The 26752-nt window shown below is 42.2% G+C and overlaps 1 protein-coding gene across 6 annotated transcripts in view; it reads left to right on the top strand.

Moving 5' to 3' along the window:
• The window catches only part of LDB2 (LIM domain binding 2), a 454021-nt gene that overhangs the window by 226614 nt on the left and 200655 nt on the right, over positions 1-26752 (top strand). The window lies entirely within an intron of this gene.

The raw sequence follows: 26752 nt of genomic DNA, 5'->3' as shown, positions 1-26752 counted from the left end.
TTTCTGAATGATGAGCTTTAAGCCAACTTTTTCACTCTCCACTTTCACTTTCATCAAGAGGCTCTTTAGCTCCTCTTCACTTTCTGCCATAAGGGTGGTGTCATCTGTATATTTGAGGTTATTGATATTTCTTCCAGCAATCTTGATTCCAGCTTGTGCTTCTTCCAGCCCAGCGTTTCTCATGATGTACTCTGCATATAAGTTAAATAAGCAGGGTGACAATATACAGCCTTGACGTATTCCTTTCCTTTCTGTCTCTAAAGATATACTTTTTTTCCTGTACATTTTCTATAAATGGCATTGTGCTATATGTGGCCTTTTGTATCTAGCATCTTTCACTTAACAATATTTTTGGGATTCATTCATGTTGTAGGGTGTATTAATATCAGGACTTCATTCATTTCTGTTGCCAAACAGCATTCCATTGTATAAATTCACTGTATGGATACACTGCCATTTGTAAGTTCATTCATCAGTTGTAGACTTCGGGGTCATTTCCACTCTTTGACTATTATAAATAATGATGCTCTGAAGATGTGTGTATAAATCTTTGTGTAGAAATATATATATATATATGTTTACATAGATGCATAAATGTAGAATTACTGGGTCATATGGTAATTTTATGTTTGACATTATGAGAAACTGCCAGACTGTTTTCGTGTCACTTTATGTTTCCGTTAGCAAAGCTTCAGGGTTCTGAGAGCTCTATGTTCTCTCCAGCATTTGTGATTTTCTTTCTGACTGTACTCATCCTAGTGGGTGTGGTGTGTGTATCCCTAGTGACTACTGATGCTGGACATTGTTTTCATCTGCTTACTGGCTACTGATAGGTTACGGTGAACGGTGTCAGATTCCTGATCTCCGAAGAAGATTTAGCTTTGGGACCAGGGAGCAGGTTTGATCACTCAAGAGATTTTGTGTAGCTGCTGCTTCTGCTGCTAAGTCGCTTCAGTCGTGTCTGACTCTCTGTGACCCCATAGACGGCAGCCCACTAGGCTCCCCCGTCCCTGGGATTCTCCAGGCAAGAACACTGGAGTGGGTTGCCATTTCCTTCTCCATGAAAGTGCATGAAAGTGAAAATGAAGTCGCTCAGTCGTGTCCGACTCTTCGAAACCCCATGGACTGCAGCCCACCAGGCTCCTCCGTCCATGGGATTTTCCAGGCAAGAGTACTAGAGTGCAGTGCCATTGGCTTGTGTAGCAGAGCTTTATTAAAGTATAAAAATGGACAGAGAAAGCCTCTGACACAGACATCAGAAGGGGAATGGAGAGTGCCCCCCTCACTAGTGTTAGCAAGGGAATTATATGCTTTTTAATTGGTTATTACAATAAATCAAAAGACTATCTCAAGGTTGTAAAGATCTTACTAGACCCACTCAAATAATTTTAAGATAACAGGACTAACCAGAAGGTTTTCAGGAAGGAGAAACTGTCTTCAAGCAGGATGCATTGTTGTTATATAATCCTTATTAGAGAGTTTAAACTGAGTTGTTTGTTGTGTAATCATCAGTTCCAGGCTTAAAGGAAAAAACATTTTATGTGACTAAGACTAAGGAACGTAAAGAAAAAAAAGACGTTTGTCCTTTTCTCCTCCTTGAGAATTCCAGACCCTTATCTCCTTTTTGAGAGCCCCAGACCCCCCTCTCCTCCTCGGGGACCCTGGACTTCCTATCAACCTACCTAGGAACTGACTCTTTCACTATTTACATATCTTCTTTGGAGAAGTGTGTACTCAATCTTTTGCCCATTATCAAATATGTTACTAGTCTTTTCTATTGTTGAGCTATAAGAGTTACTTACATATTCAGGGTAAAAGTCCTTTATTGAACATACAATTTAAGATACTTTCTTCATGTTTCTGGGTTGTCTTTTCACTTTTTAAATAATTTCTTTTGAAGTACAAAAATTTGTAATCCAATGAGGTGCACATTATTGATTTATTATGGGATGTACTTTTGATGTTATATTTAAAGAATCTTTTTAAAAATTTTTCAAAACTTTTTATTGGAATGTAGTTGCTTTACAACTAGTTTCTGCTACACAGCAAAGTGAATCAGCCGTATGTGTGCACCTATCCCCTCTTTTCTGGATTTCCTTCCCATTTAGGTCAGCACAGAACACTGAGTAGAGTTGCCTGTGTATATAGTCAGCTCCCATTAGTGATCTTTTTATGCCTAGTAGTGTATATGTCAACTCCAATCTCCCAGTTCATCGTATCCCTCCTACCTTCTTGGTGTCTATATATCTTTTCTCTACGTCTGTGTCTCTATTTCTGCTTTGCAAATAAGTTCATCTGTACCATGGATTCCACATCTATGCATTCAGTTCAGTTCAGTTCAGTCACTCAGTTGTATCCGACTCTTTGTGACCCCATGAACCGCAGCACGCCAGGCCTCCCTGTCCATCACCAACTCCCGGAGTTCACTCAGAGTCATGTCCATCGAGTCAGTGATGCCATCCAGCCATCTCTTCCTCTGTTGTCCCCTTCTCCTCCTGCCCCCAATCCCTCCCAGCATCAGAGTCTTTTCCAATGAGTCAACTCTTCGCATGAGGTGGCCAAAGTACTGGAGTTTCAGCTTTAGCATCATTCCTTCCAAAGAAACCCCAGGACTGATCTCCTTCAGAATGGACTGGTTGGATCTCCTTGCAGTCCAAGGCACTCTCAAGAGTCTTCTCCAACACCACAGTTCAAAACCATCAATTCTTCGGTGCTCAGCCTTCTTCACAGTCCAACTCTCACATCCATACATGACCACAGGAAAAACCATAGCCTTGACTAGACGGACCTTTGTTGGCAAAGTAATGTCTCTGCTTTTGAATATGCTATCTAGGTTGGTCATAACTTTTCTTCCAAGGAGTAAGCGTCTTTTAATTTCATGGCTGCAATCACCATCTGCAGTGATTTTGGAGCCCCCCAAAATAAAGTCTGACACTGTTTCCACAGTTTCCCCATCTATTTGCCATGAAGTGATGGGACCGGATGCCATGATCTTAGTTTTCTGAATGTTGAGCTTTAAGCCAACTTTTTCACTCTCCACTTTCATTTCCGTCAAGAGGCTTTTTAGTTCCTCTTCACTTTCTGCCATAAGGGTGGTGTCATCTGCATATCTGAGGTTATTGATATTTCTCCCGGCAATCTTGATTCCAGCTTGTGCTTCTTCCAGCCCAGCATTTCTCATGATCTATGCATTAGTGTACTATATTTACTTTTCTCTGACTTACTTCATTCTGTATGACAGTCTCTAGGTCTATCCACTTCTCTACAAATGTCACAATTTGTTCCTTTTTTTCTTGACTGAGTAATATGCCATTGTATATATATGTACCACATTTTCTTTATCCATTCCTATGTTGATGTACATTTAGACTGCTTCTATGTCCAGGCTATTGTAAATAGTACTGCAATGAATATAGGGGTGTGTGTATCTTTTTGAATTATAGCTTTCTCAGGGTATATGCCCAATAGTTGCATTGTTACTATTGGTAGCTCTATTTTTAATTTTTCAAGGAACTTTCCTATTGTTCTCCATAGTGGTTGTATCAATTTACATTTCCACCCACAATGTAAGAGAGTTTCCTTTTCTCTACATTCTCCCTGGCATTTATTGTTTGTAGACATTTTTATGATGGCTCTTCTGACTGGTATGAAGTGATACATCATTGTAGTTTTGATTTACAGTCCTCTAATAATTAGTGATCCTGAGCAACTTTTCATGTGTTTGTAGGCCATCTTTGGAGAAATGTCTATTTAGGTCTTTTGCCCAAGCTACGACAAAACTATTGAAATGCAGAGATATCATTTTGACAGCAAAGGTTCCTACAATCAAAGCTATGGTTTTCCAGTAGTCATGTACAGATGTGAGAGTTGGACCATAAGGAAGGCTGAGTGCCAAAGAATTGATGCTTTTGAACTGTGGTGTTGGAGAAGACTCTGGAGAGTCCCTTGGACTGAAAGGAAATCCAATCAGTCTATCCTAAAGGAAATCAGTCCTGAATATTCATTGGAAGGACTGATGCTGAAGCTGAAGCTCCAATACTTTGGCCACCCGATGTGAAGAGCCGACTCACTGGAAAAGACCCTGATATGGGGAAAGAAGGCAAAGAAGAAGAGGGCGGCAGAGGATGAGATGGTTGGATTGTATCATTGCCTCAATGGACATGAATTTGAGCGAACTCTGGGAGACAGTGAAGGACAGGGAAGCCTGGCATGCTGCATCCATAGGGTCACACAGAGCCAGACACGACTTAGTGACTGAACAACCCATTTTTTTGACTGGGTTGTTTATTTGATATTGAACTGCATGACCTGTTCGTATATTTTGAACATTAATCCCTTGTCGGTTGCTTTGCTTGCAAATATTTTCTTCTATTCTGAGTTCTTTTAACTTTTAGTCTAGTTTATGGTTTTCTTTGCACAAGCTTTTAAGATTAATTGGGTCTCATTTGCTTATTTTTGTTTTTATTTTCATTACTTTAGGAAATGGGTCAAAAAGATCTTGCTGCGATTTATATTTGCTTAAACCAAAGTCTTATGTTATCTTCTAAAAGTTTTCTGTTTTGGATCTATGATTCATTTTGAGCTCATTATTATGTTTGATATGATTTAAGGGTTGAAATTCATTCTTTTCTATGTGAATATCCAGTTAACCTAGCATCATTTGTTGAAAATATTTCTTTCCCTACTGAATTGTCTCTACTACTTCATTTAAAGTCTATTGACAGTAAATGTGAAGATTTATTTCTGTACTTTCAATTCTAGTCAGTTGATCTATATGTTTATCCTTATACTAGAACCATATTGTCTTTATTACTGTAGCCTTACAGTGAATTTTGAAATCAAATCCTTATCTGTTCTCACCTGAATGACTGGACCATCTTCCTAATTGGTCTCCTGCCCCTAGTCTCTGCCTTTTGCAGTCCATTCTCTATACAGCATTCAGAGAGATCTTTCTAAAACCCTATCTGGCTTGTCATCTTTTTATTTCTAATAAATAAAGTTATTTATTAAGGGAAGGTGCCCCTGCCTATCCATTCATCTTTGTCTCATCACATCGTCCCTCAAGGTTGTCCATCCCAACTTCCCTGGGCTATTCAATCTGCCCAGTGAAGCTGTATGCTTTTAAAACCTTTGGGCACCAGAGCCTAGAGCACTGGCAAGCACGGTGCCTGGAAAAAGTAGATATCTATTATGTAAGACGGGCTTCCCTGGTGGCTCAGATGGTAGAGAATGTGCCTGCAGTGAGGGAGACCTGGGTTGGATCCCTGGGTTGGGAAGATCCCCTGGAGGAGAGCATGGCAAACCACTCTAGTATTCATGCCTGGAAAATCCCCATGGACAGAGGAGCCTGGCGGTCTACAGTCTGTGGGGTCTCAAAGAGTTGGGTGTGACTGAGTGACTAAGCACAACACATCATATAAGATGGACAAACCAGGAGTACCCATGATCGTTGCTTGGGCACCATTTTTTCTTTCGTTTTTACCTGGTACACTGCTCCTAGAAGTTTTCCCCTGAGCAAACACTCCCTTGTTGCCATGTACTTTAGGTGCCCTGGAAATAATTCTAGCATACCAGTTATCATGTAGCAATATAGGTATTGGTTTATACGTATATACCTTCTCCTAGATTGTAAGACCTTCAGTATTGACTTTCATGGGACCTGGTACCCAATAACATTGTTGAATGAATGGATAGGTAAATACATATTTTGAAATTTATTTTTTAGGGTTTTTCAGAAAGCACCTACATAGCCAGGGATACTTCACAAGATTGCTGGAGTCTAGATCCCTGGCTATGTGCAGTGAGATTGTTGCCCAGCCTCCGGCACTAAGGGCAGAGTCAGTTGCCTTTTTGGCCCTTTCTTGAGCCCACTGCTCTCTGCCCTCAGTTTTGCGTCTTTCCCTGTTGACTCAACCTATTATTTTGAGATGGTTCTGGGCCAATAAACAGTGGATTAGAAACAAAAAGAGGGAAAAAATTAAACAAGAACAACTCTTGGCATCATGATAAAGCTCAGCTTGAATATTGCTTAAGGATAAGTTGCTGAGACTTTTGTCCTAATTCAAATCCAATAAAATATCCTTGGAGACACGGTTTTGTTTTTTGTTTATTTTTTTTCTTATTTTCTTAAAAAAGCTTTCAAGAAAACCATCCTGTCAACTATTAGGGAATGGCTTTCTGAGCTTGCTTTCTACTTGGGTGTCTGTTTTTTTCCATCTGGATTGCGAGTATTTATCTTTCATGCCACCTTCTAGTGTTCTACCCACACATAAATGACTCCAGATTTCTCAGGAAGCCTGGATTCTCTTCAGACTCGCAATAATTTTCACTTCATTATGTTACTGACAGGTCTAACCCAAAGGAGAAGGATTTGACTGTCGGACGCCAGACTCTGAATGAAACCACTCCACTTTTGGAGGTGTCGGTGGATCTCACTGTCAAACCAGACGTCCTTCTAGCTTTTTCTAGACTGTCTGTAGTCATGGCTGTCCCTTCTCCCCACAGGCCAGCAGGGAGCACGTGGAGAAAAGTTAACGCACCCCACCCTGTTTTCAGCTTACTTGGCTGCTTGGAGAGTATTTTGAGTTTTATTTGTAAAGGCAGAGACTTTTTTAAAGTGGTTTTTCTTCCCATCCCATCACTCTCCATTTTAAACTCTGTTAGAAAATAGACAAAGGATTTCAACTATAAATTATTAAGAATCAAAGAGCACCTTAGGGCGCCTAACCACGAATGATCTCTCTTGCTTCTCCTCTAATATGCTTGTTTAGATCAGAGTCACAGAACCAAAAACCTCCCGGGTGTATGGATGCATGAGGCCAGCCAGGTGTGGACCTCCGTGAGGTGGAGAGTTCATGCCCCTCTCAAAGGAGATGGGCCCCGGAGCTTTCTAAACAAATGGCTCCTGGTTTTATTCCCACTAGCGCTATTTCTAGATTCTCTCTCATATTTTCTCAAAAATATAAAGGTTAAATTTTTTTAAATGTCAGATATTTTCCTATTGTCAAATTCTCCATGTTGGTAAACAATTCAAATTTTAGAAAAACAAGCTTCAGATCCAACAGAACACGTCTGCAGGCCACTAGCTGATGCATTCCTGCACAGAAACCCTTAACAAACAAATATGTCTTATAAGTCCCAAGTTTATTTTAGCTCCTTCATTTAATATGTTCAACAAGTATTATGAGCACCTTTTGGTGCTAAGTAATAGGGACTCAGCAGTGGATAAGATAGACCCCATGGAATGCTCATGAAATGAGCATTATAGTCAGGTGTTTGGGACCCGAGGACCCTTTATGATGGGCAGTTGGTTCTCAACTGCAGATTGAGATCCCTTTGGCCTTGAAGCAGACTCATGATAAATTCAGAACTTCTTTCTGTTCTTATGCACTCCAGAATAGTTTCATGTGGTCACAAGTTTCTACTCAAACATCATCTACCACATTGGTAGATATCATAATATTAAAAACAATTCATTAATTTAACACATTATTTATTCATTTAGTTTGTTCAAGAAATATTTACTGAGCATCTTTATGAAGGAGGCACCGATCAAGTAAATGAGAAATTGGTGATGGATTTAATAAGCTGCTTCTCATAGAATTGGTTTCCCAGGTGGTGCTGGTGGTAAAGAACCCACCTGCCAGTACAGGAGACATAAGAGATGTGGGGTTGATCAGGAAGATCCCCCAGAGGAGGGCAGGGCAATCCACTCTAGTATTCTTGCCTGAACTGCATGGACAGAGGAGCCTGGTAGGCTACAGTCCATAGGGTCACACAGGGTCAGACAGGACTGAAGTGACTTAGCATACATATCACAGAATGCCTTCCGTACAAGGGCCTGGACCTGGACCAAGCATGTGTTCCAAGGAAGAGCTGCCATTGAATCCAGACCCGTAGTTTGGGAGCAAAGAAGAAATTGGCCAGCTCTTGCTTGCAAGGTGTTAGAGGTGCTAGGGCAGGAAGAGGTGGCTTGCAGACTGAGGGTTTGTAGAGCACGTTGCTATTTTCACATGTGCCCTTCCCATGGAGACCAAGGTCATGCCTGTCTCACCCTCCCATTCAGGAGTAAAGCAAGTGTAGTGGAGAGACGGAGCTTCCAGAGAGAACAAAGGAGACTTGAGGGGGGAGGAGAGGCCCTCCCCTCTTCTTACAATCTCTACTGTCCCGAGTGGAATATGTTGATGGCTTTATCATATAGCAAGTCCACTACATATGAATGAGCTCTGTCCCAAAAGCACATGCCTAAGTCCACTTTGTCTGGAAATCCAACAAAGTGAGCCTAGGTACCCAGCTAACACGATCAGCTATATAGTACGATACTTGCGTAGGTTTATAATACTTTTCACACAAATAACAGATAAAAAACAAACTAAAAAATAAAGAGATCATTTGTCATCTTATAGCACAGTACCTTGAAAAGTCCAGCACAACAGCTGGCATGTAAGGGGCTGGCATGGAGTGAACAGGCAAGAAGAGTTACTGAAAGGGGGAGGAGGGGAGGAGGTCGGAAATAGTGAAGCTGAAGGATTGTCAGCAACAGAAGACCAGGGCAAGTGGCAAGATTACTCCACTGGATGTTGATGGCACAGGTTCTGGTTCCTTGGTGGGTTCAGTCCTATCTACTGTCTTAAAAAAACGATCCAGTGATGCCTGGGTAGTCCTGCAGCAGCTCCATTGCTGCTGCTTTAATGCTTGTTTCTGGGCATCTTGTCTTGAAATAAAGACACAGTGCTCTACACAGCACAGTACAGTAAAGTACACAAAAGCACAGGTACTGGTTGAGGATGCACACACGTGTGACAGTGTGCACCAGACACGTCAGCTAACATCCATGATGGGCCATGTGAACACGTGTTCGGCTCTTTGAAAGTCCACAGCTTCAAGGTTCGTACGCAGGGGACTTAATGTAATTACTGTCTTTCCTGTTGACTTTACTCTTCGTGAAACAGACACCATTTCTATTTTGTCCAATAATGGATCTCCAGCACAAGGCCCAGAATCTGGTACCTAATAGGCGCACAGTAAATGCTGTTGGCTGAGGAAGGAGATGGTAAGAAAAGGGTGAGAGTTGCAGAGGAGGAAAATGGTAGGTAATAAATGGTAGGTGAATTCCTGCAGGACAGAGGTAGAAAGGGGGAGCAGGGAGGGTCCAAGGCAGGAAGGAAGTGTGGGCAGGAAATGTCAGTGGGGCAGAGGCTCAGCGGCCCTGGAGGAGTGTCATCCTGGTTACTGGTCAGGTAGACAATAAGAAGGTTGAGCAGTGGCTGACCATTCTGTAGAACTTTCTAAAGTTGACTGGAAGTCAAGGGGATCTGTGCTGAGGTTCTCAGTGAAAGATGGGTTACCACCAATAGGGCGGAGTTAAAGGAACCAGGTTTCTAAATTAGACAAAACTCACTTTGTTAAGCACAAAAGTTCCCGTAGCCATCCAAGGTCACCACGTGTCGGTCTCAGCCCTGGAAATCGCTCTTTTGAGGCACACGCTTGAATCATTCTCATTCTACATTATCTAAGTTTGCATGTCGAGTTCCCCACTTTCCAGCCATGAGTCCTGTGGACCTCTGTGAAGGTCAGTGTATAATGATACAACATCTTGCGTGATGACATTTTTCACGATGTATTTTCCTACTCAAGATTTCTAAAAATCAATCATTCAGTTTTTAAGCATTTTTTTTTCTTCTTCTGAGCTGAACCTGAGCAGCTGGATGTTGGAATTTGCCATCAAACCATTCACCCATCCCTAACCTTTAAATGTTTGGAGAGGAAAATAAAAAAAGATGGGTGTAAAATAATTTAGTAACCCACAGAATTCATTTAGTTTAATTTATGCTAATTACAGCATATTGGTGTACTGGCAGATAAAAATAAAGCTGGTGGAGAAGATTGCATTGAATAAACTGAGACAATTAACCCTCGAAATTATCACGTGAAATGATTTGAGCTTGTTACTGAAAATAACAGGGCCTACCAATTGTCTTAACTAGTGATGATTAAAAAGCTCATTAAATTCCGGGATTTATTTTACGTTATCCCCGCATCCATTGGTCATTTTGTATAATATTTTAATTATAGGGTTTTTTTCCTTCCTCTAAATAGTTAGAGAACAAAATTAGAATTTTATTTTATTATCATGCTCAGTTATTTGGCCAAATGTAAATAATAGAAAGATAACGGTGCTCTTATATGTCACAGATGTTAAGTTGAAAATTCTCAGTGACATAAGATGACCCACAGCATTGTCTTTTGAGTTGTGAGATAATTCACAAAATATCAAATTTTTATCTCATCAAATTAGTTCCCAGACTTCCATGTACAGCTTCTGCCCCCTATATTAAGTACAATAGGATTATCATTAATTTTACAATAGAGGGCAAATAAATCAAATTGTGAATATATTGTCTAAACCCAAGTTGCTCAGTGGTAATATATCTGCCTGCCAATACAGAAGATGCTGGAGATTCAGTTTCAGTCCCTGGGTTGGGAAGATCCCCTGGAGAAGGAAATGGTACCCTATTCCAGTATTCTTGTGGAGAATCCCAAGGACAGAGAAGCCTGGTGGGCTCCAGTCCACAGGGTCACAAAGAGCAGGACACGACTGGGAAACCGCGCACACACGCACACATTGCAGACTTTGCTTTCTCCCAGAGAACTTGCCAAAGTAAAAAGCATAATCATTTTCCCAGAGGGCTGGGGAATATGGAGAAGATAGAATCACAGCCACTGAAGGCAGACAGAACAGACCTTGTGCTCCAACTGCGAACTTTGGAGGAATAAGCTGGTTCCTAACCAAGCCATCCTTGTCACCCTGCCAGCCATGATGTCTCTGAGAAGAGATGCTGTCGATTTTATTTTATCTTTTCCAATTTTATTATTCACTCAGCTGTCTCTTTCTCATCATTTAAAATTCAACCAGCTCAACCTGCTTCAAGAAGTCTCCTGATTTCTCGAGGTCCTAGTTAGATGCTTCTTCTTTTATACCCCACTGGAGAGAACCCTCTATCTAGCCAAATTCTTGATACACTAAAGTTTAGATGTCCAGGGAATTGTGTCTCCCAGGACAGTATAAAGGACTTCAGGCCAAGAACCACGAGCTTGCTCTTCCTACCTCAAGAAGATAATATGGTGCTTTGTTGCTGTTCAGTCTCTTACTCATGTCCTTTGAGACTCTTTGTGACACCATAAACTGTAGCATGCCGGGCTTCCCTGTCCGTCACCATCTCCCAGAGTTTGCTCAAACTCATATCCATTGAGTCTGTGATGCCATCCAACCATCTCATCCTCTGTTGTTCCCTTCTCCTGTCCTCAATCTTTCCCAGCATCAGGATCTTTGCAGAAAGTCAGGTTTCTGTCAAAAGGCTTATTCCATGAATAAAGGAATACACAAATTCAGAATTATTTTGACCGGCCTTTTTGGACCCTCCACCATTCAAAAATGCAGTAAATATTTTCTCCAACAGCTTTGCTTTGTTTTGGTTTTCTGTCCACACCATGTGGCACGGGGAACTTCTCTGCCCAGAGACTGAACCTGCGCTCTCACTGCAGTGACAGTCTTAACTCCTGGACCACCAGGGAATTTCTCAAACAGTGTGTAAAGTGGCAGCAGAGCTTTGGTTCGTAAGATTTGCCTGTTTATTTGATTCACTAAAAAAAAAATTGATTATACAGTTACTGGGAAAAGTGGAAGAACATCCCATATGTATTGTGTCTACCCCTTTTAATGAAGGATCGCTTATTTCTCTTAAACTCACATCTTATTGGTGACAGAGGACTAGAGTAGTACAATCAGCTCATGCAATAGACTCATAGACCATTAAATATTATGTGTTACACACTGTCCTAAAGAGTGCAGGGAACAGCAGTGGATCAGACCCTGACATCAACTTTGGAGACGTATAGTCATTCAAGGAATCATATAATGTGCGCTAAGGGCTAGTGATATATGGTTCAGCTATATCATCCTATTGTTGTGCAACAACAAAATCCAGTGACTTGAAGCACCAGCTGTTTACTTTTTGCTTCCTGGATCTGCGGTAGGGTAGGGCAGCCCTATGTCAGGCTCAGCTCAGCCAGGCTCGGCTGCAGGCCCACCTACTGGGCATTAATATGCCTCACCCTCCTTGGAACAGCAGCTTTGGGTCAGTGGTTCTCATAGCACATTATCAGAGGTCAAGGAGAGAGGGGAACTTGCTCTGTCCCTGAGATTTCACAATCACTATCTATTGGCCAAGGGTGTTACAGGGTCATGCCCAATCTCAAAGGGTGGGAAAATACACCCCACTCAACTCCAATAGGAGACCCAGCAAGTCAGATGCCACATGGATGTGTGATTCTAACACAGGGAGGATGTGAAGGATGTGGACGCTGATTCAGTCTGCTGTGGGGAGACAGAAAAGTCACAAGACTGGTTCTAGTCTTTTTTTAAAAATTTTGTTTATTTACTTACTTTTGGCTGTGCTGGGTCTTCCTTGCTGCACGGGCTTTTTTCTAGTTGTGGCAAGAGGGGGCTACTCTCTAGGTGCAGAGCGTGGGTTTCTCATTGCAGTGACTTCTGCTGTTATGGAGCATGGGCTTTGGGCTCTCAGGCTTCAATAATTGTGGCAAAGGGACTTGCTTCCTCTGCGGCATGTGGAATTTTTCCAGACCAGGAACTGAACCCATGTCCCCTGCGTTGGCAGGCGGATTCTTTACTGCTGAGCCACTGGAAAAGCCCATATATAGTTGCATGAATATGTGAAACCCAAATTCTTAATTAATCTCTCTCCCCCCACTAATATTTGATCAGAGATTTTTCTTTATGTGACTGTCATTGACTTTGAAGATAGACATTAAATCAGAAGCCCAGTATATTATTTGTAATTTTTTTCTTGCTTTGAACCTTATCCAGTCTTTACCTATAAATCATACAAGCTATGTAAACCTGTATATATATATATATATATAGAGAGAGAGAGAGAGAGAGCAGGTGTGGGCATAAATGTGAAAGTGAATAGAGATGTATGAAGCTTGCCTTTGATTTAGTATCTACTGCCAATTTACACAGGAAATTTGTGGTCTGGTTATAGCATCAAAAATAATCATCATAATAATGTTAATTAAACCCTCCTTTCTAATAATCATAATAACAGTAGCAGTCATAATCATAATAACAGTAAATAGCTATATGGATAGGTTATAGTTTGGGGTTGCAAACAAAAGAAAATAACCCTGGTTAATTTAACCAAAAGGGAAATTTTCTTCCCTTTCATGGGAAAACTTTCTCATAAAGGTTCTCCTGTGCAACTGCTCTCTGCCCATCAGGTGACCAGAGAATGTAAACTGGCCATGACGGTCATTTTACTGACACACACACAGACCACTGATATTCTCGTCTAGGAAAATCTCTGTGCTTCCCACACATCACACCATTCTACCCTAGCATGTTTACATCGCACCTACACCTGGGCTTCCCCGAGAGCTCAGTGGTAAAGAATCCATCTGCCATTGCAGGAGACATTGGTTCGATCCCTGGGTTGGGAAGATCCCCTGGAGAAGGGAAAGGCTACTCCATTCTGGCCTGGGTAACAAAGAGTCGAACATGGCTGAGCTTAGCACACAGAAGATGCCCAATGAATGTGGGTTCACTGATACTCAGGATATAAAAATACACAGAAAGGAAAAGGAATCCAGAATGTTTTTGTGATTGAGAATGGCTTTCTAGAAGGTACCATGTTTAAACTTAACCATTCAGGATAAGTGGAGGGAAGGAGTTTTCCATATGGAAGAATTATTTGCATCAGACCATGGAGAAGGCACATTGGACATCCAAGGACTGGGAGAAATTGAGTATGGCACAGTGGGAGGGACAGGGCTTGGAAGGTCATCAAGGGCAGGTGCAGCAAGCCTTTTAAGTCACAGGAAGGAAGGAAGCCATAGTCACATTGCTAGTGTTCCTTTGGGGGCGTGTGTGTGTGCAAAAACACCTCTGGGACTGGGTTCACACCTCAGTCCCTGTGCAGACCAAGAAGGCATCTAGACCTCGTCAGCCATTCCTTTCATCTCCAGAATGAAGTAGAGAGATGCTAACCCACCTCCCAGGGTCTGCTGGCAAGGAAGCAGACCTTGCTTGGAGAGGAAGATAAAATCCAACAATGCCTAAAACACGATAGGAGCTTCTCTCACCTTCACTTTGTTCTTGCTTACCTCTTGAAAGTACCCTGAAAGAGAGGCCGTGGAGGAAGGGGAACAGGTGGAAGCTTTAGTGCTGTTAGAACCACGCATGCAGGCTTGTTCAGGCAATTCAGGGCAGTGTGTCACGTGGCTACTGCACGAGTTTCAGCCATCTAATCCACTCTCCCCTCGTCATCCGCTTTGCTTCACGCCTGGGAGCATAATGGGTGGTGAGGCTGGTCCTCAGAGAAACGTGATGCTTGTCAGCTGACAGGCTGTCTACTGAGCAGTGAGGTCTTCACCGTGGAGGCTGAGGCTGCCAGGGGGGATTCTGATATAATCAGAATAAGACCTCTGGAGAGGCCATTAGATTTGCTCCATGTGGCTATTCTGGTTTGTCATTCTGTTTTGTCTTTCCCTTGTCAGATAATCTGAGGAACAAGCCACCTCATAGAAAGCAAGCATCCTATTCTCTGCCTTGCTTTGAATTTCATCTTGGCCACTTGCAGGTGGGCACAATGACCCTGGGGTCATGATTTAACTCTTCTGTGAGTTAGGCTCCTCTGCAGTAGAGTGGAAGTAATAAGAGTTCTTCCCTTACGGGACTGTTGTAAGTAACAAATGAGTTAATATATATAAAACACACTTCAGGCGAAATGAGAGCTATTTATATTAGTATTGTTCGACACTGACTGTGATTTTCTCACTCATTTGTGCCTTTACTTGGTGGAAGCTGATGAGGACATTTATTCATATCTATTCAGCAGGGGGCTTTAACTTTCTTTATGAAGGCATTATCTAGATTGCGTCTGTATTCAAACTGGTCCAGGGGAAGTCAGAAATGATTGCTGTAGTTAACAATTCAATGAGGTTTTGTTTTCACCTCAAGTCTTTCCACCTTGTATGGGCTTCCTAGGTGGCTCAGTGGTAAGGAATCTGCCTGCCAATGCAGGAGATGAAGGATTCTTGGGTTGGATCCCTGCGTCAGAAAGATCCCCTGAAATAGGAAATGGCAACCCACTCCAGTATTCTTGCCTGGGAAATCCTGTGGAACAGAGAAACCTGGAGTGCGACAGTCCATGGAGTTGGACACGATTTAGCGACTACACAACCACCACTTCCCACTTTGTTACTGATAAGAGGTTTCCACGGACTTCTCACTACATAGTCTGGCTTCTCCCCAGCATAGCGTGTTGCTCTCCAACTCATGACCAGCTTTGCATGCATGATGTGATTGAATACAAATTGCCACTAGAAACAGAACAAATACAGTGATCTTTTTTAATCCACTGAAAGTTTCCAGTGGGAAAGCACGTGGTAATTGTTCCTCAGATCAGAATATGTTTATATACAAATGAAATTTGTGGTTAGGTTTTTTCCCCTAAGACGTTTGGAACTTCTCAGGACAAGAATGTCTTCTTACACAGCAACCAAGTGTTTTTAACAGATAATATAAAGACCTTGTAAATTTGGAGTTACCCCAATGACCATCTTTATAGAATGTGGAGTTTACAAAATAAAAATATGTTTACCGTTCATGAGGGTTGCCAGATCGAATTAGGGCACCTTTGCAATATTTGTGACATTTTTGCTCTAAAAATTAGTCCATTATTTTATCTGAAATTCTAATTTAACTGCATGTTTTGCATTTTTATTTGCATACACACATGTATAATATATATGTATATATATGTACACATATATACGGCATGCTGCATAGCATGTGGTATTTTAGTTCCCTGAACAGGGATCAAACCAGTGCCCCCTGTACTGGAAGCACAGTCCTAACCACTGGACCGCAGGGCAAGTCCCCTTTACCTGCTGAATCTGGCACCCTTGCATCCATGTGTTATCAGGGGATGCAGCATCAGCCACCTTGGGAACAGAGTGCATCATGGGAATTCCAGCCTCTCAGGGATTTCTCCTGATTTTCCTCCCAGAGGAGAGAGAAGCGAGCAATGAAAGATTGAAGTTTTTCTTGGGAATAATGATCCTTTTAGGCTATAAGTCTGTCTTTGGCCTTTTCTTCATTGTTCTCTTCTCCACAGCTTTTATTTCTGAAGGTCGGAGTCATTCCCTTAGCTCTCTCACAGTTCTTAGTGCAGTGTCTATTTCTAGGTGTTCCATAGACTTCTCCATCTCAAACATTCTCCATGAGAATATAGATTCCTTTGCATAAAGGATGTTGATACCAGGCCACCATATATCTAATTACATAAAGAAACTCAGTGGAAAGTGGTATTGATATTCAGAACTTAATCTTACAAGCAAACTCATACAAGTACATCCTATTCCCACGAACTGTAAAAAAAAAAACAACAAAAAAAAACACCTGTTACTTGATAATATCACTGCAGAGTGAAATCTGTGTCAGGATTTACTACAAAATTAGTTCGTAACGATCCTTATCAGGGAATGTTGGTTTGATTTTTGCAGCGTGGACCACAAAGCTTGGCAGAATCTGTTATTTTGAATGGGTTCACTTTATTACAAAGCCATGATCAATCAGCAGGAGACAGCATTGGACTTCATATTAGGAGGAACTAGCTCACATCGAAGCTGAAGGATGAGCAGCCCCCAAAGATGCTGTTACCTCCTGTGCTTGACCTCTGTGCACCCTGTTCCGCTGCCTGGACCACGGTTCCTCTACCTCTTATTTGAACAAATGGATAAGAAGCTGTTTAACAATATAAAGGGCTGCCTCTTAAAATAGGAAATTTACCCTCTGAGCCACCATGATGGTTGAAGGAGAAACTGACCAATTTTTCATCAGAGACATCAAGAGGAGATTTCATCATTGACTTCCTTAGTTTTCTGTAAGTGCCTTTAATTGCCAACTCTAGGAATTCTGTTTTTAACATAACTACTATAGACTGAAGGTTTGTGGCCTTCCAAATTCATGTGTTAAAAGCTAATCCCCAGTGTGATGGAATTAGGTGGTAGGGATTTCTTAGAGTTGGTTAGGTCACAAGCGTGCAGCCCTCATGGATTGAGTTAGTGCCCTTGTAAGAGGAATAAGAGAGAGCGCTCATGTCCTTCCCACCAAATGAAGACACAGGGAGAAGACTTCTGTCTACAAATTAGAAAGGGAGTTCTCACCAGACATTGAATCTGCTGGTGCCTTGATATTGGACTCCTAGGCTCCAGAACTGGAAGAAATAAGTTTCTGCCATTTAAAGCCACCCAGTCTGTGGCATTTTGTATACTAGGACTAGGACAATGACTTCATTCATGATGAGACACTAAGATCCTCACTACACGAAAAACAATCATGGCCAAGGAACCATGAAGGAATATAGTGTGTTTGCATTTATACAAATAAAAAACTTTCTCATAGGGCAAATAAAAATACACTAATAAATAAATAAATAATAAATGTGAAAGGAAAAATGACAAATGTGAAAGAAATATTTGTAATATGAATCATAAAGCAAATTAATTCACAAAGAATCCACAGAAAGGAATAATAAAAAGGTGAACAACTTAAGAATAAACGGCAAAGGATATATGAAAAGACAGTTCAGAAAGGAGTGCAAATAGCCCATAAACATATGGAAAGATTCTCAGGCTCATTTATAATTCAGTTCAGTTCAGTCACACAGTCATGTCTGACAATTTGTGACCCAATGGACTGGAGCGCTCCAGGCCTCCCTGTCCATCACCAATTCCCAGAGTTTACTCAAACTCATGTCCATTGAGTCGGTGATGCCATCCAACCATCTCACCCTCTGTCATCGCCTTCTCATCTCGCCTTCAATCTTTCCCAGCATCAGGGTCTTTTCAGATGAGTCAGCTCTTCACATCAGGTAGAGTTTCAGCTTCAGCATCAGTCTTTCCAATGAATACCCAGGACTGATTTCCTTTAGGATGGACTGGTTGGATCTCCTTGCAGTCCAAGGGACTCTCAAGAGTCTTCTCCAACACCACAGTTCAAAAGCATCAATTAATAATTAAAGACATGCAAATCAAATGGAACCAGCAGACATCTATCAGACTGACAAATCAAACGTTTGACAACAGAGGGACCTGTGAAGTACATGGAAGCAGCATTACTGTTGTGCACTGGGAGTGTATGGGCATTCAAATGGCAATATTTTTGAGGATAATTTGGCAATATTTATCAAAATTATATGGCTTATATTCTTTTGACTCAACAGTTTTGCCCCCTAGGAATGTTCTTCACTAATGTGGTGCCCACTATATATATATATATATATTCATAATGTTCAGTGAAATGATGTTTCGAATTACCAAAAAAAGAGAAAAAAACAAGAAATGATCTATCACCAGGATTCAATTCTCATAAGCGTGAGCTTATGGGAAATACTGTCTAAGATATATCATCAACAGAAAAAAGCAGAACATCGGACAGTGCATAAATTATAATCCTTTTTGTTTTAGCATTAAAAAAAGAGTACACATGATTATATCTAAAGTAGATAACCAACAACGACATACTGCAGAGCACAGGGAACTCTGCTCAGTGTTCTATAACCACCCACGTGGGAGAAGAATTTGAAAAAGAATAGATACTTGCGTATGTATAACTGAATCACTTTGCTGTACAATATCAACTATACTCCAAAATAAAATAATATTTAAAAAAAATGTGCATACACAAAGAGGAATCCAATTTTAACTAACATTTACGTAATACCTCCAGTGTTCCAAGGATTTTATAGGTGCTGGCTCTACAATGGTGAGAGAATTTTGGTCACATCATTTTGTTTTATTTTCTTTACATTACGTGGCACTGCTTAGGTCAATCTTACTTGTGTATTTCTTGTTTCCTCTCTGTCTGCTCCTACTAGAATGTCAGATGGATGAGAACAGGAGCACTGTCTATCTCTCCCATCAGCCTATTCCCAGAACTGGGCTGGGGGCACCAGGAAGCCTCGCTGTGGAGGTCCTAGAGCCAGGGAGGCAAATAAACCCAGTGCCAGTGCTGTCAGGGTTCAGGCAGAGGGAGGCAAGCGCAGGGCCCTATGGCAGGTGCACAGGTGGTGGATTGGAGACAAGAGTGGAAGAGGTGAAGCAAAGTGATGCTGATAGCATCAGACAGGTGGGCAGAGGTTGGGTCTCATGAGGCTTCAGAGGCCATGGTGGGGCGTGGGTGTCATCATTTTAAGTTTAATAGAAAGTCATAGGAAGGTTTTAAGCAGAGGAGTAACTTGATTTGATTTATGTTTTTCCAAAGTCCTTCCAGCTGCTCTGAGGAACGCATAGGATGAGGCCGGAGAGAGCATGCAGAACCTCCTGCTCTGGTCCAGGGAGAGATGCTGGTGGGCCCAGGAGGCCTCCCCGAGCATCCAGTCGTCGAGCTGGTTTGGGAAGGTAGATAGAGGTTAGTTATTTGCACATGGAGGAGGCTGGATCAATCCAGGCTGAGGGAACCCCACAGATCTAGCCTTGGGGTGCAGAGCATCCCGGAAATGTAATTAGAAACTTCTGCTCAGTGGCCAAATGTGGGAAAAAGCACCTGTGAAGTCGCAGGTGGAGGCCACAGGTCACTATTAGCCACGCGTATAGTTTGTGCTCAGCAAAGGCTTTCTGGTGGTTGAACTGAAAGTGACATACCTGGGGGAAAAAGATGAATTCATGAATTATTTGGGGAGGGTAGCGATCTGCTGGGGCAAGCACATGGCGTGGTGCAAAGATTTTTGAAAGCTTGCAATTCGGTGTTACTAAAGATGGAGATGGAACACTCGGTAGTCTTCGAAGCTTGTTCTGGGCTTGGTTGCTGTGATGTCCATGGAGGCTGTAACGGCCTTTTCCACACCCCCTCCCCACTTCCTGAAGAAGCTGGCCTGTGGTTCACTGGAGAAGTGAGCTCAAACCTGACTGAGAGTTTGTACGTTTTAGGTGCTTGGGGAAAAAATATCAAAAGAAGAAAAGTATTTCACAACACTTGAAAGTCATATGAAACTCGCGGTTCAATGTCCATCCGTGAAGCCTTATTGGCACACAGCCATGCCCAGTCATTCACGTTTGTCTGGGCCTGCTTTCCCCCTGCAAGGGCAGCCGTCTTCACAGAGACCCTATGGCCAGCCTGAAATATTTTGTTTGGCCCTTTGTAGAAAACATTTGCCGATCTCTGATCTAATTGTTTCCAATCGTGCACATACTAAAAACTCTCTTTGTTGTTCAGTCACTCAGTCATGTTCGAACTTGCGGCCCCATGGACTGCAGGATGCCAGGCTTCCCTGTCCGTCACCAACTCCAGGAGCTTGCTCACACTCATGTCCATCGAGTTGGTGATGCCATCCACCATCTCATCCTCTGTTGTCCCCTTCGCCTCCTGCCTTCAATCTTTCCCAGCATCAGGGTCTTTTTCAATGAGTCAACGTTCTAGATATACTTTAAAGCACTATGAATTTTTGGTCTGACTTTTCTTTTGGTGAGGCTTTTTTTGTTTTTTGGGTTTCTTTTTTTAAATTTATTTCTTTATTGAAGGATAATTGCTTTACGGAATTTTGTTGTTTTCTGTCAAACCTCAACGTGAGTCAGACATAGGTATACATGTAACCCCTCCTTTTTAAACCTCCCTCCCATTTGGTGAGGTTTTATAAGACTGTCCACTATTTCAAAGGCTTTGAGAACTGTTTTCTTACTAAATCTGTCACCTTTCCTGATGTGTCTCTAGTTGCATGAGGACCCCTGATCACTGTAGAGAGGTCCCTGGTGCCCCACCAGAACATGACTGCATCAGTTCCCGTACAAGCATACATATTTTCTATCTTTCTGCTGAGGTTCATGTTCCCATGCTGACACTAACCAGGGCAAGGTGCAATTTTAGGAGGTGACCTGACACACCAGCCTTTGCTCTCCCTCCCAAGGCAGCAGCCTGAGATGCAAATGGATGGGAATTACCTCAAGCCCCCCGCAATATGTACACAGAATGAATCATTCCAACTTTGAATCGTGTAAATTGCCTCTTAGCTGGTCACAGCACGCCACTGAGTCAGCAAAAGCTGAAAAACTACAGCTCCATGGATCACTCCTGGGGCCAACCAGTCTAAGCTGTGATGCATTCTCTTTTATTCTGCCCCAAAGCTGCAGAGCTTAGCGCAGTGCCCACACTGCGAGGAAGCTTCTTTAGCCAGGATTTGGTCTGCACATTTGGGATAACCTACTGGAAGGATTTTAATGGATTTCTGACCCCGATAGTCACTTGTGAAAGCAGCGTTTCACAAACATGTTGCCATACTTATTCTCACGTTCACACTTTTGCTCCGATCTTGAGAAGAAACTCAGGAGAGATGTTCTCTGTATCCACTGCCTCCTTATCTCCAGCCTTTCTCCTCTCTGTTTTAAGAACATGGACCCATAGATGGACATGTACGCATGGCTATATTTGAAGTGGAAAACCAACAAGGACTTACTGTATGGCACAGGGGACTCTGCTATGTGGCAGCCTAGATGGGAAGGGAGTTTGGGGGAGAATGGATACATCAGTATGTATGGCTGAGTCCCTTTGCTGTCCACCTGAAACTAACAACATTGTTAATCAGCTGGCTATACCCCAATACAAAATAAAAAGTAAAAAAAAGAAAAAAAGAACATGGACCCATAACAGCTGGTGCTATAACCTGTGACTGAGAGAAGACTCACTGCATAAAAGAAAAGTATCGTTGTGGTTCATGTTTATTTTAATGAAGGGTGAAAGTGAAAGTGAAGTCACTTAGTCTTGTTGACTCTTTGCAACCCCATGGACTGTAGCCCACCAGGCTCCTCTGTCCATGGAATTATCCAGGCAAGAGTACTGGAATGGGCTGCCATTTCCTTCTCCAAGGTTTCTTCCCAACCCACGGATCGAACCTGGGTTTCCCACACTGTAGGCAGATACCTTTACCATCTGAGCCACCAGGGAAGTCCCTAATGAAGGGTGCTTTTTGTGAAAAAAGCGAAACACTAAATTAGACATCTGAGCTGTTCACACCTGGTGATGATCTACTGCAATGGCTTACATGCTACCTCCTGCAAGACATTTCTCCTGTTCGTCCAAAACTTAGGAGGACACACCTGGCTTAAAACTTCTAATGGGATACGTGTTATAAGCTCTGACCTGAAAACAAAACCCAGCACAAACACTAATAGCAGCTTATTTATCCTGGAGGGTCTAGCATCATACAGCCTAGAGGCATAGCCTTTTTCTATCTGTTCTATACGGCTCACATGTATGAAGTACCCATACCCTGGGAAGATTTAGAGAACTGGTACAGCTAACACTCAAGACGATGCCAGGAATATGATCATTATTTAACAAAGGTTGTTGTTTGTTGTTCAGTTGCTAAGTCGTGTTCGACCCCATGGACTGCAGCATGGCAGGCTCCCCTGCCCTCCACCATCTCCTGGAGCTTGCCCAGAATCACTCCTCTGAGTCAGTGGTACCATCCAACCATCTCATCCTCTGTCACCCGCTTCACTTCCTGCCCTCAATCTTTCCCAGCATCAGAGTCTTTCAATGAGTCAGCTCTTCACATCACGTGGTGGAAGTACTGGAGCTTCAGCTTCATGATTATAACTCTTATTTTTTATCAATGCATGAAATTCATAGCTTTTTGGTACTAATTTGGATGGGGGAACAAAAAACTCCCTGTTTAGGAATTTCTATACTTACTTTTTCAATTTTTTCCCCATAATCTCTTCCCAACTCATTATTATTATTATTTTACAAGTAGTGCTTAGTAGTTAGCTTTGATTATTTCATAGATTTCTCTAGAATGGATTTGTAACTTAAGGTCCAAAACTTATAACTTAGGAGCCCATCAGTGGCTTGAACACATAATCAGTTCAGTTGAGTCACTCAGTTGTGTCCAACTCTTTGTGACCCCATGGACTGCAGCATGCCAGGCCTCCCTGTCCATCATTAACTAACAGAGCTTGCTCAAACCCATGTCCATTGAGTGGGTGATGCCATCCAACCATCTCATCCTCTGCTGTCCCCTTCTCGTGCCTTCAGTCTTTCCCAGCATCAGAGTCTTTTCCAATGAGTGAGTTCTTCACATCAGGTGGCCAAAGCATTGGAGTTTCAGCTTCAGCATCAGTCCTTTCAATGAATATTCAGGACCGATTTCCTTTAGGATTGACTGGTTTGATCTCCTTTCAGTCCAAGGGACTCTCAAGAGTCTTCTCCAACACCACAGTTCAAAAGCATCAATTCTTTGGTGCTCAGCTTACTTTATGGTCCATCTCTCACATCCATACATGACTACTGGAAAAACCACAGCTTTGATAGACGGACCTTTGTAGGCGAAGTGATATCTCTGCTTTTTAATGTGATGTCTAGGTTTGTCACAGTTTTTCTCCCAAGGAGCAAGCGTCTTTTCATGGCTGCAGTCACAATCTGCAATGATTTTGGAGCCCAAGAAAATAAAGTCTGTCACTGTTTCCATTGTTTCCCATTTATTTGTCATGAAGTGATGAGACTGGATGCCATGATCTTAGTTTTTTGAATAAGTTTTTAACCAGATTTTTCACTCTCCTCTTTCACTTTCATAAAGAGGCTTTTCAGTTCCTCTTCACTTTCTGCCATATGGGTGGTGTCATCTGCATATCTGAGGTTAATGATATTTCTCCCGGCATCTTGATTCCAGCTTGTGCTTCATCCAGCCTGGCATTTCACATGATGTACTCTGCATATAAGTTAAATAAGCAGGTTGACAATACACAGCCTTGATGTACTCCTTTCCTGATTTGGAACCAGTCTGTTGTTCCATGTCCAGTTCTAACGGGAAACAGGTTTCACTGGAGGCAGGTAAGGTGGTCTGGTATTCCCATCTCTTTAAAAGGTTTCCATAGTTTGTTGTGATACACACAGTCAAAGGCTTTAGTGTAATCAATGAAGCAGAAGTAGATGTTTTTCTGGAATTCACTTCCTTTTTCTATGATCCAACGGATGTTGGCAATTTGATCTCTGGTTTCTCTGACTTTTCTAAATCCAGCTTGAACATCTGGAAGTTCTCGGTTCATGTACTGTTGAAGCCTGGCTTGGAGAATTTTGAGCATTACTTTACTAGCATGTGAGATAAGTGCAATTGTGTGGTAGCTTGAACAGTCTTTGTCATTGCCTTTTTTGGGGATTGAAATGAAAACGGAACTTTTCCAGTCCTGTGGCCACTGCTGAGTTTTCCAAATTTACTGGCATATTGAGTGCAGCACTTTCACAGCAGCATCTTTTAGGATTTCAAATAGCTCAGCTGGAATTCCATCACCTCCCCTAGCTTTGTTTGTAGTGATGCTTCCTAAGCCCCTCTTGACTTTGCACGCCAGGATGTCTGGCTCTAGGTGAGTGATCACACCATTGAGGTTATCTGGGTCATTAAGATCTTTTTTGTATAGTTCTTCTGTGTATTCTTGCCACCTCTTCTTAAAATCTTCTTCTTCTGTTAGGTCCTTACCATTTCTGTCCTTTATTGTACCCATCTTTGCATGAAATGTTCCCTTGGTATCTAATTTTCTTGAAGAAAGCTCTAGTATTTCCCATTCTATTGCTTTTCTCTATTTCTTTGCATTGATCACTTAGGAAGGCTTTCTTACCTCTCCTTGCTGTTCTCTGGAACTCTGCATTCAGATGGCTACATCTTTCCTTTTCTCCTTTGCCATTTGTTTTTCTTCTTTTCTCAGCTATTTGTAAGGCCTCCTCGGGCAACCATTTTGCCTTTTTGCATTTCTTTTCCTTGGGGATGGTTTTGATCACTGCCTCCTGTACAGTGTCACAATCCTCCATCCATAGTTCTTCAGGCACCCTGTCAGATCTAATCCCTTGAATCTATTTGTCACTTCCACTGTATAATTATAAGGGATTTGATTTAGCTCATACCTAAATGGTCTAGCATTTTTCCCTACTTCCTTCAATTTAAGTCTGAATTTTGCAATAAGGACTTCATGGTCAGAGCCACAGTCAGCTCCCAGTCTTGTTTTTGTGACTGTATAGAGCTTCTCCTTTTTTGGCTGCAAAGAATATAATCAATCTAATTTCAGTATTCACCATCTGGTGATGTCCATGCATAGATTTGTCTCTTGTGTTGTTGGAAGACAGTGTTTGCTATGACCAGTGCGTTCTCTTGGCAAAACTGTTAGCCTTTGCCCTGCTTCATTTTATACTCCAAAGCAAAACTTGGCTGTTACTCTAGGTATCTCTTAACTTCCTACTTTTCAATTCCAGTCCCCTGTGATGAAAGAGCTATCTTTTTTTGGTGTTTCTTCTAGAAGGTCTTGTATGTCATCATAGAAGTGTTCAAATTCAGCTTCTTCAGCATTAGTGGTTGGGGCATAGGCTTGGATTACTGTGATATTGAATGGTTTGCCTTGGATGGGAACAGAGATCATTCTGTCATTTTTGAGACTGCATCCAAGTACTGCATTTCAGATTCTTCTGTTGACTCTGAGGACTACTCCATTTCCTCTAAGGGATTCCTGCCCACAGTAGTAGAGATAATGGTCATCTGAATTAAATTCTCCTATTCCGATCCATTTTAGTTTACTGATTCCTAGAATGTTGATGTTCACTCTTGCCATCTCCTGTTTGACCACTTCAAATTTACCTTGATTCATGGACCTGACATTCCAGGTTCCTGTACAGTATTGTCTTTACAGAATCGGACTTTACTTCCATCAACAGTCACATCCACAACTGGGTGTTGTTTCACTTTGGCTTCATCTCTTCATTCTTTCTAGAGTTACTTCTCCACTCTTTTCCAGTAGCATATTGGGCACCTACAAATCTGGGGAGTTCATCTTTCAATGTCATATCTTTTTTCCTTTTCATACTGTTCATGGGGTTCTCAAGGCAAGAATACTAAAGTGGTTTGCCATTCCCTTCTCCAGTGGACCATGTTTTGTCAGAACTCCCCACCATGACCTGTTCATCTTGGGTGGCCCTACATGGCATGGTTCATAGTTTCATTGAGTTAGACAAGGCTGTGGTTCATGTAATCAGTTTGGTCAGTTTTCTATGACTGTGGTTTTCATTCTGTCTGCCTTCTGATGGAGAAGGATGAGAGGCTTGTGGAATCTACCTGGTGGGAGGGACTAGGTGTGGGGGAATCTGGGTCTTATTGTGATGGTGGGGCCATACTCAGTAGATCTTTAACCCTATTTTCTGTTGACGGGCCGTGTTCCCTCCCTACTGTTTGGCCATGGCCAAACTATGGTAGGGGTAATGGCAACCTCCTTCAAAAGGACTTATGCCAGCACTGTTCTGTTCAGTGCCCCTGACCCTGCAGCAGGCCACTGTAAACCCACACCTCTGCCAGAGACTCCTGGACACTCCCAGGCAAGTCTGGCTCAGTCTCTTGTGGGGTCACTGCTACTTTCTCCCAGATTCTGGTGCATACAACGTTTTGTTTGTGCCCTCCAAGAGTCTGTTTCCCCAGTCCTGGGTAAGTTCTGCAATCAAATCACACTGGCCTCCAAAGTCAAATTCCCTGGGGTTTCTCAGTCCCTTTGTTGGATCCCAAGAGTTAGAAATCCATTGTGAGTCCTAGAACTTTCATAGCAGTGTGAGAATGTCATTGGTAAAATTGTTCTCCAGTTCGTGGGTCAGTGGCTCTATAGTGGGGCTAACGGCGACCTCCTACAAGAGGGCTTATGCCATACCTAG

This window comes from Bison bison, unplaced genomic scaffold (assembly GCF_000754665.1).
Source record: "Bison bison bison isolate TAMUID 2011002044 unplaced genomic scaffold, Bison_UMD1.0 scf7180017864379, whole genome shotgun sequence".
Classification (NCBI taxonomy): Eukaryota; Metazoa; Chordata; class Mammalia; order Artiodactyla; family Bovidae; genus Bison; species Bison bison.
Note: the sequence above shows the minus strand (reverse complement) of the source record. Positions and strands in the feature narration are given on the sequence as shown.